The sequence below is a fragment of the Acinonyx jubatus genome, chromosome C2, assembly GCF_027475565.1.
Source record: "Acinonyx jubatus isolate Ajub_Pintada_27869175 chromosome C2, VMU_Ajub_asm_v1.0, whole genome shotgun sequence".
Taxonomy (NCBI): Eukaryota; Metazoa; Chordata; class Mammalia; order Carnivora; family Felidae; genus Acinonyx; species Acinonyx jubatus.
This window is the reverse complement of record NC_069384.1, coordinates 18,497,762-18,511,068: the sequence shown is the minus strand read 5'-3', so window position 1 is coordinate 18,511,068 and position 13,307 is coordinate 18,497,762. Positions and strand designations below refer to the sequence as shown.

Here is a 13,307-nt window from a genome sequence, read left to right as displayed (position 1 = left end):
ACCGGCATCGTTTCCATCTTACAGATGTGAAAACTGAGGCCCGTGGGAGTTGAGCCACGTGGGCAAAATCAGAGCAAGGGCTCAAGGCAGGACTGGAGCCCAGGGAGAATGGCTAACACCCAAGCTGATGCTCCGAATGACCCCACCGTTTCTCCCAGGGATGAACGACCTTGAGAGCTGTACCTCCACTTCCTCCTCTGACACGGATTCTAGGATCCTGTGATTGCAGAGGAATCAATAGTGTGCTGTGGTGAGGTGTCTGACGGGAAGCGGTGGCATCATACGAGGTACAGTTACTTTCACGCTGGAGGATATAATCTAGTGAATCCCTCCCTAGTCTTCCCTTGAACATGCGGGAGCCTAAATGACGGCAGCCTCCTCTATTCTCGATCAGTTCTCGTTGTTTTGCTTTGAATAGATCTGCCTTCCTCAAAGGCCCCCTCGGGGCCACATGATCTGTGTTCTGAGGCAACAGGGAAGCAGTCGCCTTGCCTTCCCGGCCGTGGCCTTATGGGCACAAAGTTCTGCTCCAGCCTCTTCCTTGGGCGAAACCTCCCTGACTCCCAGCACATCTCACGCCACCTCAGACCAGATTTCCCGCCTCTCCCCTGTGCTGCCTCTCTTTTCAAAAGATGCTATCAGTTACCCCCTTTTCTAAACACGGAACTAAACTACATCGACTTTGAGGACCAGAACTGACTTATCTGAAGTCCTTGTGGGCTGGTGAAAATTCCTAAATTATACGTTTCATGATGGCAGTGCATTTTTACTAGAAAAGAGAGCTGGGAATATAACCCAGCACCAACTGTAATCGTTGCTTTAAATACAGGGTTATCACAAGATTAGTGAATCCCCTATTACGCGGCCACAGTTCACCAGATTTTTCTGTGTGACGTATTTTTTAAAAATGAGACACCCATGAATAGCATGGGCGCCATTAGAAATGATATTCACCAGAGTATCTCATTTCCCAATCATGCCTCTGTCAAGAATTTACTGTACTAGATCTTTCAAACCAAGTATTGGTTAGTATTACTGCTGCAAAAAATGAAGAAAATAAAATCAGGATTTAAATTTGATTTGTAACATTTTTCTGTCATCCCTCACATTCTCTTTTAACTGGAAATTTTTTTTTTACTTGAAAAATTAAAATTCTGTTCAAATAGATCTATTAAAGCAATTTGATAGGATAGCATTAAAGCATGAGATTAATATCCTCCTACGGAGTCAGGTTTATTGAAAGATATTATTTTAAATGATGAAATCTCGAGCCAATCAGTCCTCCTGAAGTCTAATTTGAGTTATAATATATAGCTATTTTCTGCAGCACCATTCTAAATTCAATATTTGATGCTTGTAATGACTTTCCCATGCAGATGAAAGGTCCCCATTAGATCTACTTCAACTTTTTCATGTCTTACAGACTCATAGGTAATGGCTAATAACTTAGCCAATGTCTGCTTTAATGAATTTAATGGGCATTTCTTTTATATAAATCTCATGCTTGTGACTGTTAAGCGCTTACAATACTGAAGAGATGATCTTTTGGAATAATTATTGGTGCTCACAAGTTCATCTTGGAAGGGAATAACCTTCACCAGCATGATCCACTCTCGGCCCCACCTGGGGCCATGTTGGTACATTTGTGGCATTTACAGTCACTTAACCACCTCCCCTTCCATCTGGAAACGTTTTGTCTTTGTCTTGCATACCCAGTACCAAGCTGGTTCCCTGTGACTTCTCTGAATAACTCCTCTTGTTCCTTTTTTTAAAATCTCTTTGTCCATCTATTATCTTTTCGGATCTCCATCCATCTCTTTCTGCAAGTTTTCATCTGGAAATCCCTTCCACTCCTGAAACTCTACGGATGAATCTGAAATGTACGTTCCTAGCTTGCCCTTGTCCCTCCCACGCCTCCTACCCAGGCTCTTTGCATTTCTAAGTCCGCTGGGACTGTTAGCTTATATCTCTCATGAACTTTCAGAGCTACGGGCTGAAACCTTCGTAACTGTCTGCGGCTCTCCGTATTTCTTTGTGTCCCATACTTCTATTACTGACACCTCCCTTTAAAATTCCATTTCCGGATTCTCTCTTATTCATTTCTCACTCTCCCTTTCTACTGCCTACCTCCCTTGAACCATCGTTACTCTCTGCCTTGATCACTGTGATGGTCTCTGCTCTACTTTTCATCCCTCTCCGAAAGGCTCTGCCTCGTCTCGGTAACTCATTTCCTACTGAATGAATCCCAGACTACTTTGCCAGATGGTAAAGGCCCTCTGTGATCTGGGCTCACCTCATCTTTCTAACGATGAGGCTTTTAAACTTTCTGCTGTATATACCTATGCTACTGTGATTTATAGTAAGAAACATGTATTTGGTCTCTGTAGGCAGAGAGCTCCTAAAACCCTTGGGATTTCATAGGTGATGGGAGGAATAAAGGTATTTTTCGTTATGTCATGAAGTGACTTTTGAAAAGCCTGTAGGTCACCTAAGGAGGGGGGGCTGGTGCCCAGAGGAAGTGACCATGTGATCAGAGGGTTATAAGTTTCAGTCCCACACTCTGCGAAGGGAGAGGGGCTGGAGATTGAGCTCAATCACCAATGGCCAATAAATAAATCAGTCAAGTCTATGTAATGAAGCTTCTGTAAAAACCTGAAAGGACAGGGTTCTGGGAGCCTCGAGTTGATGAACACGTGCAGGTGTGGGTGGGTGGGGGGGAAACGTGCTGGAAGCTGTGAGCCCTTTTCCACATACCTTACCCTACCTTTAACTTTTCCTGGGTTGTATCTGTTTATACTAAACTAGTAATCTAGTGAGTGAAATGTTTCCCTCTGCTCTATGAGCCGTTCTAGCAAATTAATAGAACCCAAGGAGAAGGAACTTCTGATGTACAACTGGTCATCAGCAGCACAGGTGACAATCTGGACTTTCGACTGGCTGTTGGGGGTGGGGGAGGGGAGTCCGAGGACTGAGCCCATAACTCTTGTGGGATCTGCACTACCTCCGGGGAGATGGTGGCAGAATTGGGTTGAATGATTGAATTCTCCAGTTGATGTAGGAAAACTGCTTGGTGGTGTGGGGAAAAACCCACACATTGGAATTGGACCCACAGCTCTCTCGTGCTGAGGAGCTTGGATTATCCCCAGATGGGACCATGCATTCCCATCAGGGCACCTTTGCTCTCTGTTCCTGCTACACAGGAAGACCATTTCTGCTTATCTAAATTATATGAATTCTTTTTTTTAATAGTTTTTTTAAACGTTTATTTATGAGAGAGAAGAGACTGAGTGCAAGCGGAGGAGGGGCAGAGAGACAGGGGGACACAGAATCCAAAGCAGGCTCCAGACTGTGAGCTGTCACCACAGAGCCCGACGCGGGACTCGAACTCACAAACTGTGAGATCATGACCTGAGCTGAGGTTGGACACTTAACCAACTGAGCCACCCGAGCGCCCCTAAATTATATGAACTCTTGAAAGCCCAGTTCAAACGCCCTCTCCTCTCTAACTCTCCTCTCAACAACTTTATGAGGGTTACAAGCATTATGACTTTTATGGGCCAGGAAACTGAGGCGAGGAGGGGTGGCTGAATCTCTTTAAGATCCCATGGTCAGTAAGCGTCTGGGCTGAAGTGCAAGATCTGGGCTGCAGACAACCAGCCTTCCTCCCTGCGACCCCCACCCATCTAGCCTCCACGGTACCAAAGGAGGGCTCACTCCTGGTCTCAGTACTGCGCTGCTCATTTGCAGAGTGATTGTACGTCTGACTGTTCCAGAATGTTCTGCACATTTACAGGGCTGCAACCGGACTCAAATACCACCAGCCCCATGGAATGGCTATATTGCTTTTGCACCTTCAAATAGGCAGTTTCCAGGCCCAGGAGCTGAAGGAAGTCCTGTCCCCATCTCGGCCCACGGCAGTGAAAAGGGTGAAGCAGGGAACAGTCACAGAGGAAAACCTTACATCTGTGCTTCAAAAAATATCCAGGACACTTTGGCTTGCAGCAAATTGCGGTGCCTCTTTTTCTCTTTTCTTTTATTGTTGGCAGAAAATTTCCTCCAAATGGCCACTAAAATGTTGAGCCCCATGGTGGTTAATTTGCCTGGTTTATTCATGTGCAGAAAATTAGAGAATGACACATTCAAGAAATGTTACATTTCTGGCAGAGTGAAAAGCACTTAGGCTTTTTTGGGGGAGTACAAAAGAGCAGAAGTAAGTGCTCTCACCTCAGTTTAACACGGGAGATTTAGAAACAACCACCTCTGGTTATCTCATTTGGAACAATGAGGTCTGTCTGTGTGGTTTTTAAGGGACAAAAAGCAGGTGGAAATGATGGATTATCGTTAGTTGGTGAAGGATTATTCCATTTTGTGATCATAAAATGTCGAAGGCAGCCAGCTACCTCTTGGTATTATTAAGGGCTCAGGATTTTACCAATGGCTAAGATAATCGGCACCAGGCTATTCTGCCTGTGATTAAAACAAACAAACAAACAAAAAAAACAACACAGAGCCACATATATAATTATTTCATTGCTCCTTCTAAGTGGGGCTTCATCTTTGAATTCTGTGGTAAGACTCATCACACAGAAACCACACATCTGGTATGTTGCTGGCCCTGATGGATTACCTGTTTATCGGACTTAATTTAGTATTTTGTTACAATGTGCCCGATGCCATATATTGGCGATTTCCAAAGCTTTTAAACGTCTACATTTGCCAGCTGCTATATTAAACTAAGACGCTAGGTTCATTTCTCCCCCAAGACTCTCCTCTTTCCACCCCCCCCCCTTTCTAAAAGCTATTTGTTATTGCCCAGAGTTGCGGCAATTATCTCCAGAGTCAGATTTAGTCTCTTCTAGAATACTCAGCACACACGAGCGCTGTAGTTAGAAGCGGGAATACTCAACTGGGTTCAGTGATGGTAATTTTAACCTACAGCTTAAACCAGAGATACTCAATTTCAAATATGAAACATATGGCAAACCTTGCCCTTTTGAAAAGTGTGCTGAGAACCTACACTAGGCATACTTAATAGTAAAGAGAAAAGGAAACAAAAAACGCCTCAGCACGTAGTTATCGGAGGAAATATTTAAAATATTTTGAGGTGATGGGGATTAAGGGGCGCACTTGTGATAAGTACCAGGTGCTGTATGAAAACATGGAAATCACTATCCTGGGCTCCTGAAGCTAATATTATACTGTCTGTTAAGGAACTGGAATTTAAATAAAAACCTAAAAAAATATTCTGAAGAAAGCAACATCAAGAGAGTCACCCAACAGTGATGCCATCTTCAAATGACTAAAATACTTTGTTTTTGTGGTGTGGAATAGACTTCCACCATAGTTTGAGAGAAATGGCCTCATGAAAGGATTGCTGAATGGGAAAACAGAGGAATTCTAGATCATTTGTTTCACATGCCTCTTCAAATGATTAATCTCCTCGCCAACCTCCTAAAGATTTCACTGCCATATTTTCGGTTTCAAGGAAATACAGTTTATAAACATTGAAGCAGTCTCTTTCAGAAGCTTCAGTTATAATCGATGAACTATCTCTTCTACCTTTTAAACACGCTTGGGGGTGGGGGGAGGACAATCTCCTTCATGCAAAGGAAGTTCAGCCTCAGCCTTTTCCTCTGTAATACACACCTATTAAAGGTCTGATTTGGAGGGGTGCCTGGGTGGCTCAGTCGGTTAAGCGTCCAACTTCAGCTCAGGTCATGATCTCGCGGTAGGTGAGCTCGAGCCCCGCGTCGGGCTCTGTGCTGACTGCTCAGAGCCTGGAGCCTGTTTCCGATTCTGTGTCTCCCTCTCTCTCTGACCCTCCCCCGTTCATGTTCTGTCTCAAAAATAAATAAAACGTTAGAAAAAAAAAAAATAAAGGTCTGATTTGGAGACTGGCACCAACTGAGGTCCCCTAGGCTTGCTGGTTTTTCTTATACGATTGAAACGGCATTGCTTTCATTATTATTATTTTTTTCTATTTTCTGATTCTTCTGGTTCCTCGTGGAAAATATGTATTTATCCATAGCCTCTCTCCAAAATGGAAATTTCCCTTCAACTCTAACAGGGGACTCTTATATGACCAATGCTTACCTCTTTTTTTTAAATAAATAAGAAAGCATAATTTATGTGTTTCTCTGCGGTGATCCGTCCATTTATGTTTTCACAATTCTTACCTGTTTCATAAATACTTACACATCTCAAAGGATTGAGGATTCCACCTCTGAACAATGCACCCCCCTCCCCCGTGCCACCACAGCTGCATGGGAAGTATTTATGAAAGGGATGTCATTTTTCTCCTATCAAGAAGCTCTACTATAAATCTGCTGTCATCCATTCTAGGCATTTTGCCCACACCAGGACTAGGAGATCAGATTTAATTTTCCAATCACAGTTCTGTGCATAAAACCCCCTAAGGCTTGCAATTCCTCACCCATCAAATTAGAGGAGGATGGATGGATGGTCTTAGCAGTTCCTTCACTTTGAATTCTATTACCTGTACTCTTGCTAGGTAGGTGTGCCCCTGCCCCTGCCAGAGCTAGGGAACTGAATCTGCACCCCACTGTGGTCCCCAGGTGATTCTTTTTTTTTTTTAATGTTTTATTTATTTTTGAGAGGGGGGAAGGGACAGAGAGAGAGAGAGAGGGAGACACCGAATCCGAAGCAGGCTCCAGGCTTTGAGCTGTCAGCACAGAGCCCGACGTGGGGCTCGAACCCACAAACCGTGAGATCGTGACCTGAGCTGAAATCGGACACTTAACTGAGCCACCCAGGCTCCCCCCACCCACATGATTCTTAGTCACATTACAGTCCAACCACTGCCACAAGCTGTAAAGAGGCATCACTACACAACTATCTCAGTTTATCACTTCATAAAAGACAAAACAAGTCTTGGAAACAAGGTGTGAAAGACGAGCACGGTCAACAAAGAATACTGCCAGAAAAAGCCTTACGTCTGAACACCTCGAAGTCATGTTCTCAGAACCCAACCCACTCTGTTGCCTTGAAACTATCATTCATGGGGCGCCTGGGGGGGCGCAGTCGGTTAAGCGTCCGACTTCAGCCAGGTCACGATCTCGCGGTCCGGGAGTTCGAGCCCCGCGTCAGGCTCTGGGCTGATGGCTCGGAGCCTGGAGCCTGTTTCCGATTCTGTGTCTCCCTCTCTCTCTGCCCCTCCCCCGTTCATGCTCTGTCTCTCTCTGTCCCAAAAATAAATAAAAACGTTGAAAAAAAAAATTAAAAAAAAAAAAAAGAAACTATCATTCACGACAATGTTTCTGAGTCAGAAAGCCACGGGGAAAGGAAAGGCTAGTTAGGAATTTCCTTTTTTGCCAGAACATTTGTCAGGCAGGAAATTACACAGGAGCCAGAGCAGGGAAGTGCTCGGGAGATAGGTCAGCATTGTTCAGACTCTGAGAAAAAGAATATGAACTTAATACGTAAGTATTAAGAGTACTAGAGGACACACTTCATTGCTCTGCTTCCCTCTACTGAAGACCAGCCCTAGCTGGTGACTCTTTTACTTCTAAGCATAGTTCAATGGAGCAGAAGCTATTTAAAATGCTAATTGGTGGGATGCCTGGGTGGCTCAGTCAGTTAAGCGTCTGACTTTGGCTCGGGTCATGATCTCTCACACGGTTCGTGGGTTTGAGCCCCATGTCGGGCTCTGTGCTGACAGCACTGAGCCTGCTTTGGATCCTCTGTCCCTTTCTCTCAATTAGCCCACCCCCACCCCGCCCAATAAACAAACATTAAGAAAAATAAATAAAATGGTAATCTGGGGGAGAACCTATGTGGTCTTCAAGTGATTACTGTATATGGTCGGGACATCTTGATCCGTGTGTGACTTGTGGGACAGCCATACTGTGGCAGGACTGTGTTATGCTAGGGCATCTCGAAAGCAGGAGATCAACCCTACAGAGACACCTTCCACTTCAGTTGCCTTTTCATATCCATTAGCTCCTTTCATATCCACAACGGTCTGCATTGTGGGATGCTATCCCCACTGATGGCTGACCAAACTGTGACATCCCTCTTGAGAAAGCACAGTTATCAGGTGGCAGAATTGAGATCCGAACCCAAGTATCCTGATTCCGAGTCCAAATGTTTTCACTATCCCATGAGACATTCTATTTTACGGTTGACAAGGCTATTTGATTACTGACTAATATTATAGAAACACATACACATCATCACATGCATCCTGTTTCTCGTAATCTTTTTTAAAGTTGGTTTATTTATTTTGAGAGACAGAGACAGTGAGTGGGACAGAGGCAGAGAGACAGAAAGACAGAATCCTAAGCAAGCTCTGCACTGTCAGCACAGAGACCGACGCGGGGCTTGAACTCAAAAACCTCGAGATCATGACCTGAGCTGAAGTCGGACACTTAAATGACTGAGCCACCCGGATGCCCCTCTCATAATTTTTGACAGATTTGGAAAGTGAAGAATTCAGTGGTATCTTTTTTTTTTTTTTTTTCTTCACACGAAGGAACCAAGATAAGAGATTTTTGCCATGGGCTAAGGTCATAGAGCTTTTCCATGATGAAGGAGCAGAGCTGAAAAGCCAGGTGGTTCCCAGCTGCACAGCCATCCACTGTTCCCTCCTCTAATTAAGGGAGCCATTTTGACAGCCCATCCCCTGTGGACACGTATCTCCCACTTCTTTAGATTTCCCTTTCTCTGGAAGACTGGCATAGTAGGGTAGCTATGTGAACTGTTATCAGGTATCATCAATTTGGAGTCAAATTTAAGACAATATAGACACCTTTGGGTTTTGAGCCAAGTAAATGGTTGAACTCTGCATACTTATCCCAAGTATCCCTTCTCATCAATGGTGCAGGGACTTGAACACTTCAGTGGTCAAGAGCCAAACGGCCTAGGAAGCACCTGGGTGGCTCAGTCAGTTAAGTCCAACTTCGGCTCAGGTCATGATCTCATGGTTCGTGAGTTTGAGCCCCGCGTTGGGCTCTATGCTGACAGCTCAGAGCCTGGAGCCTGCTTCGGATTCTGCGTCTCCCTCTCTCTCTGCCCCTCTCCCACTTATGCTCTGTCTCTCTCTCCTTCAAAAATAAATAAACATTAAAAAAGAACTTAAAAAGAGCGAAACAGCCCTGTAGGATGCTGCATTTCCACCTTGGGCAAAAGGTTATAGATGTATTATCACAGCATAATGCTGTTCCACAAATCTAGTTTGTATTTCGACCTCCATAAAATTGGGTCAGTCCTCTTATTTTTAGCCACACTAGCAATCGAGAATCTCTTACAGTCTCAAAATTCAGATTTCACCTCTGAATCTGGGTTTATTTTGCTTTAGTACTTTCTTGGACATAGATTTTAAACGAAGCATGCTTCGTCCACTCGTGGCAACAATCTGTCCCCGGAGGGGACACAAACACAGCTACACGTTACTTGTGAGAATATTTCCTACTGCCAAGTGACATTGCTTAAAAGTATCCCTTGTCCAGCTTAAGGCTGAGGGTACGAAAGAAGTCCCTTTCTATTTAAGACAGATTTCCTTTTTTTGACTTTCAAACAACAGAGATCAAACAGCTTAGATCTAACCAATGGCATCAGTCAGAAATCAAGAGAAAAGTCAGTCCATCTCCCTGGCATCAAAAAACAGATTAAAGAGTTTCCTCTCCGTGCTTCTTTGCAGAATCTGTGCCAAAGTTGTGATCCTATTTCCAACTACCTTAGGAATCTTGGTCCTGCCTACGTGGTTGGAAGTCTAAGCAATCCGGAAAGGAAAAACCTTCTCAAGTTTGGACTACAAACCAAGTTTACAGATTATAGAGAGACTCTTTGAAAGCAGGCTGTACTGAGGCTATAATTTGCATATACAAATAAGTGTCTTTGTTTTGAGGAAACACACGGTGAAGAACTTAGGGATAAAGAGCCACTATGTCTTCAAGTCCCTCTCAAGAAAAGAAATTTTATGGGACGCTTGGGTGGCTCAGTCGCTTAAGCCTCTGACCCGGTTTTTCAGCTCAGGTCATGATCTCACGGTTCGTGAGTTGGAGTCCCGCGTTGGGCTCTGCACTGGCAGTGTGGAGCCTGCTTGGAATTCTCTAAGTCTGGAATTATATTAAAATGAAAAGTTCAGGACCGTGGCACTGAACTGTAGTACCGGCTTTAACCTGTATCTATCCGGATGTTTTCCTCCGGTCAATCTATAGGGGAAAAGCACACATGACCATTGGCATAAACAGATACAAATGACACGTCCTCTGCAACGTAAAATAAAAATGGATGAACATTTTGATGAGTCATCCCCCTTAAACATAAGTCAATTATTTCATGTGATTTTCAAGCCAGGAAACACTGGTTTCTTCACGTGCTGGAGGAAAAGCTGTCTGTCTTGGGCTAGTTGAGAGATGTGTACTTTTACTGTTTCACTGAAGGGGTTTCCAAGTAATTATGATTGAGGAATTTTCTCTTCAAATCTATCTTTAAAAAGAGCCTAACCCCAGCAGCACAAGCTAGGACTTCACTGTGATTCTGCTTTTATATAAAAACATGGCATTTGAGGGGTGCCTTGGGTAGCTCAGTCTGTTAAGTGTCTGACTTTGGCTCAGGTCATAATATCATGGTTTGTGAGTTCGAACCCTGCATCGGGCTCTGTGCTGATGGCTCAGAGCCTGGAGCCTGCTTCAGATCCTGTGTCTCCCTATATCTCTGCCCCTCCCCTGCTCACACTCTGTCTCTCTGTCTCTCAAAAATAAATAAACATTAAAAAAAATGTGGCAGGGGGCGCCTGGGTGGCTCAGTGGGTTAAGCGTCCGACTTCGGCTCAGGTCATGATCTCACGCTCTGTGAGTTCGAGCCCTGCGTCAGGCTCTGTGCTGACAGCTCAGAGCCTGGAGCCTGTTTCAGATTCTGTGTCTCCCTCTCTCTGACCCTCCCTCATGGGAGGGTCCCTCAGACCCTCATGACTGTTCATGCTCTGTCTCTCTCTGTCTCAAAAATAAATAAACGTTAAAAAAAATTTTTTTTTAAAAATGTGGCATTGGTAGTAATTATAAGGATAACATAAATTTGGTGCAAAAAACACAGAAAACAGAACAAAAAAATAACAATAATTCACTTGCAATCCCACCAGCAAGATAACCAAGATATTTTTTAAATATCATTTATTAGCTTCAATCATTTTATTATCTAATTTTTATTACCGTGGTCAATGAGAATGGATTCTATGAGGTTCCTGAAGCAGGCGGGGAGGCCCTTGGAATCAGAACAATCAGGTTTGAGGACACAGACATGAAATCATGAAGAGAATTTTCCTCCAGTTTCATTCCTCAGTATGCATTTCTCGATTTTTCTGGTAGGCTGTTCTGCATAGTTGGTGCAGTTTTTTTGTTTGTTTTTACTTCCAACTAAGTTATCAGATACGAAGTAAATTGGAAAACTAAAGTAAACCTGAGGCTTGCTCTATCGGGGTTAGTATCACATTTCATTTTTTAAAAACTGCTAATGCCTTTAGTGAGTCCAAGTAAGTACAGCGGGAAAGGTTATTTAAACACAAAATACTGAAAAGACAATTTTACTGCTCTTGTGGTTTTATAAAGGCCAAGTCATTCTGGCAACTGCATACAATCTGGGCTCATATTCCCCTGGAGCCTTCACTGCTCGTGTTGGGGTGCTCTGGGCATCCATCCCTAATATCCCCGCCTTGCCCCGTGAGCTCTGAGCGAATTAAGAGGGAACAGGTAGAGATGAAAACATCATCTTTACCTGTGATAAAAGCCAGGCCCTTACTAACCCACACAATGCTTTCTTTGGGGAGTGAGTCACATGTAGGGCGCATGGCTTGTCAAGCCATGTGCAGTGTAGACAAATTTGAGCTCCAACCTGTACCCTCAGCTGCACATGACAGAAGAGGGAGTCTGAGCGACACCCCTGTGTCCTGTCCAACCTGCACAAGGTAAGTGGTGATCCGGCCCGATCAGCACCCTTTCCCAGACTTGTGAGATTAGCCCTTCTTACCGGAGTAAGAAATACCCTGAAGGTGGGCCAAAGGAATGGCACACAGTGTCCCCCCTCAACAGTGAGCAATCGTTCTCTGCTATTCTCTGAAAAAAAGTGCATTCTAATGGACTCCTATCTGATAAGTGCTTCATTGGTGGAATTCTATATTTAGAATGATGGAAAGTACTGGTTAAGCAAGGCAGGTCACGTCATGGGAGAAAGTAAGATTTCAACATTCATAAATAGTTAATTTCACTCAAAGAGACTAAGGATTTATGCTGATAATTATAAGGGTAACAGGCAAGTATGGATAAGATCAGCACAAATCTATGTATCTATCTATCCATCCATCCCCATCTGTATGTATTTATCTACGCAGATATAGATAGACATATATCTCATCACAGGGGAGGAAGAGATCTGTTCCTGTAGACAGCACATCATATTTATATACACGATAGCTCATTTGAAATGTACGTTTATGCAGATCAAAAAAGCCCATATCAATTCTGTATGGTCTTCTGACCATGAACATAGCTGTGTTTAACACAAAACTCGCTCTGTACTAAACATTTCTGGAACAGCAATGGCCCTTCCTCTTCTAATCAGCTGACTCATACGATCCCTCAACAACGCATAGGGACACCTAGCCTGGAGATGGAAAATGCTTGGAGACAGAAGGGAAGTGTCTGTCTTAAGCAGTAACAGTGCAGGGGAGTGGAGAGACTGAAAGAATTCGCTTTAAGGAAAATAATCTGAAGCCAAGAAAAATAAAAACATCTTATCATCAATGAATGAGCTCATTCATTTATTTGTTCCTTTATCTACCTGTTCGGCAATCCTATCATCTTGCAGGCCAGTTAGTGCAGGAACTCACTAAGGTAATTTCTTTTTACTCAGTGCTCACGGCCCAGAGGACAGATGAGCATAGAAGTAATTCCATGCCAGTGCTATGGGAAGGGGTATGGACCGAGCGAGAAAGAAATGAGCTTGGATTTTCCAGCTGGAGACAGTGGATGATGCTATTACGGAAGAGAGACTGCCAAGGTATAGAGAGTGGGCTGCCCAAAGGCTGGGACTTTTCTGGAACGAGGGAAGTAAAAAGGAAGCAGCTCAGAAGCCAGGAGCTCCAGTGTGTGGAACCCAGAGGGGAGAGGAACACGCTGACCTACACTAGGTGTATGCCATTCACAAATTCTATGGGTTCTGTTGGTACCCGCAGCTCATGAATAGGCCAACCGTACAGAAAGGCAGGGGAATTATAGGATACTTGAGAGACATGTCAACATTCAAAAACCGGGCAAGGGAGTGGGCAAGGTGATACTACACTGATCAAACCA

The 13,307-nt window shown here is 44.0% G+C and overlaps 1 protein-coding gene across 7 annotated transcripts in view; it reads right to left on the bottom strand.

Annotated features, from left to right (window-relative positions):
- Positions 1-13,307, bottom strand: part of APP (amyloid beta precursor protein) — a 272,213-nt gene that overhangs the window by 29,040 nt on the left and 229,866 nt on the right. The gene's annotated exons all lie outside the window — the stretch shown is intronic.